The following is a 2,716-nucleotide window of genomic DNA, read 5'->3' as shown; positions in this document are numbered from 1 at the left end:
GTTTTTTAAATCACTTAGTTCATAGTAGAAATCTTTTAATTATGAAAACAACATTTAATTGTTTAGCTGATAGAAAAGTAAACTTTATAATACATCTACAGTATATACAAGACTGATTTGTTTTATTTACTTTTCAGCTGATACAAGAAGAGAGAAGAACAAAGAAGCTGATCCCCTCTTGTGCTGCTGCTTTAAAACCTTAAATTATTATTGTGTGACACATTTAATATGTTTACAGAGCTAAGTATATTGTGGACAGAATGGGTCATCTGCCTTCAGCCCTCACAGATAGACTCTCAGGTTAAGGACAGGTTGCATGTGGCTGTGGGTGGGAGTGGAGTGTGTTCAGTGGGGGCACAGAGGGGAAGTGTTGGGCTGATGGAGATCCAGTTAATCCCAGAGTGTGCAGCAGCATTCAGAGGCTGTGCCAACCTGGAATGAGTTGATGAGACATAAGCCTGCCTAAAGYAGAGATTAGCACGATAAGCACATCTGTGCCGGCCAACTTAGAGCACCACATTCCTCCAAATCTTCTTTAATTGTCCTTCCACCGCCTCTTGTTTTTCTCTTTTCTGATCTTTTGGCAAGAACACGTCTCCATACGATGTTGGCCACGTGTGCACTGGCACACCTTTTCTTTTTTCTCCTCTAGAGATACCTATCTGTTGTGCCGTGTTTATTACCTGCACATAGCTCCCAATCTCTGTCTCCTGATATCTTGAGCCATTCTCTGTCTTCATTCACTCCCCGCCTCCTGTCCAATTTTCCTGCTCTCAGCCCCATTCATCTCCCTCTCAGTGTCCCAGCCTCTCTTGATCACAACATTGCTCATTCTCTCACTTTCCCTCCACGTCGTACTCTCCTGCTCCCCACCTCCCACCTTTCATTCATTCTTTCACACTGAATGAAGAGCAAATAAAGCAAGATGTAGATGTGTGTGTTGGACGAGGACGAGTGGGGCTGTCCCAACATTCGGTATTAGAAATGGAGTTTAAGGCTTTTTGAAGGGAGTTGAATCTTGAATAGTCGAGATATTTTCAAACAGTTGTTGTAAAGGACCAAACTTTTAAAAGGTTAGTCACGTGGTATGTCCAGTTTGGCTGTATGTCATGACATGTGTCCTGTTTTAGCCTCTCTCTGGCTCCCCGTACATTTTACCTATCTGAGCTGCTACATCCCTACACACCCTGTCCATCCCTGCTGTGCTCCACTACTCTGCCCGTTCTTCCTCATCTCAGTGGAACAGCAAAGAAAGAGAGTTGAAGAGAGAGAGAGAGAGCCTGCATGTGAAGGAGGAAAATAACAAGTCATAAATGTGGGTCTTGTTTCCCATTGTTTTTTAAAGAGGACTGCAAATGATTGGGATCATTGATGAACGTCCCATCTTCAGTCAGTATGCAATGTTCGAACACACACTCACCTTCTATGGTTTGGGCAGTGGCGAAGCTAGGATTTTTCTGAGTAAGGGGCCATCAAGGGGCCACAATATTCATAGAGGGGCCAAGTATTTATTCAGCATCCTTGCACACAAATCACTGGTTTTGGTATGGTGTATTTACCAGTCACGCATTTAAACACTTGTAATGTAATTTTAAAACAGCTTGCACTGTAAATTCTCCTTACCAATTTTACATGCATTTTACAGTACATAGATAAAATCCTCTCAAACACACAACATTTGAGATAATCCAGCCAACATATGTGAGTMAAAATACTTTTTCAACAGGAATTTTCAAGTTTTAAGAAAAGAAAAAGACTTCGTGTCAGTTTGATTAATGCTGGACTTTTCTATTTGGCTCATTACAGCCTCTAGTGTTTAGACATGGAACTGCACCCAGCATCGTCACTCTTGGGCAAAGGACAGATGAGTGACAGGACAGGGGCACTTCAGGGGGCCAATCAAATTTCAGCAGGGGCCAATGCCCCCTGTGGCCCCGCCCCTAGAACCACCCCTGCATTTGGGGAATCCGCAAACGTTGGACCACAGTCCAAATCCAGACTTAAATAAAGCCTTTACTCACATGTACGGTTACTGACTTCAGGCAGAATACCATTTATTTCATCATTTATGATAGGGTTGCAATTTTTCTGAAGTTTTGTGGGTTAGGTTTTATGGTTTTCAGATTTGAATGTATTTACAGTCATTTTTTTACGTCATGGACTATTTCACAGATACCGTTTAGCGCCYCCCACCGGAAGCAGCACGCAATGGTTCGTGGGATTGTTTGGGGGCAAACAAAAGAAAAGTAAACAATGGGACGGGTTATAGAAGTTTTAAGTTTGGATTGTTGTGCATTTTAAAATGTTTATTTTTGGTTCGTGAGGTACCAACTTCTAATCAGAAAAAGGACAAACTCGTGCAGAATTTTTACCTGCTCAAATGTTGGAATTAGTGCCTAAAATAGCAACCTGGAAATGCAAAATAGAGGCAAGGTCATACTGCTGTGCAATATTTTCACTCTTAATATAATGCAGTAATTACTATAAATTATTTTATATGTAGTATGACACTATATTAAATATATTGCCAGAGAAAATCCCAGTATTTAGTGATCATATTGACAGAATTATGACCAGTGGGGCTGGGTGATGAACATTGAATCAAAATATAATCTTGAGGCAGGCTGACCTATGATTTATTAAATTTTGAGTATAAAATGTCCTTTTAGCCACACATCCAAGTTGGCTTAAATATTAAATTAAAATACGTATTTTA

Source organism: Austrofundulus limnaeus, unplaced genomic scaffold (assembly GCF_001266775.1).
Source record: "Austrofundulus limnaeus strain Quisiro unplaced genomic scaffold, Austrofundulus_limnaeus-1.0 Scaffold585, whole genome shotgun sequence".
In the NCBI taxonomy this organism is placed as follows: domain Eukaryota; kingdom Metazoa; phylum Chordata; class Actinopteri; order Cyprinodontiformes; family Rivulidae; genus Austrofundulus; species Austrofundulus limnaeus.
Note: the sequence above shows the minus strand (reverse complement) of the source record.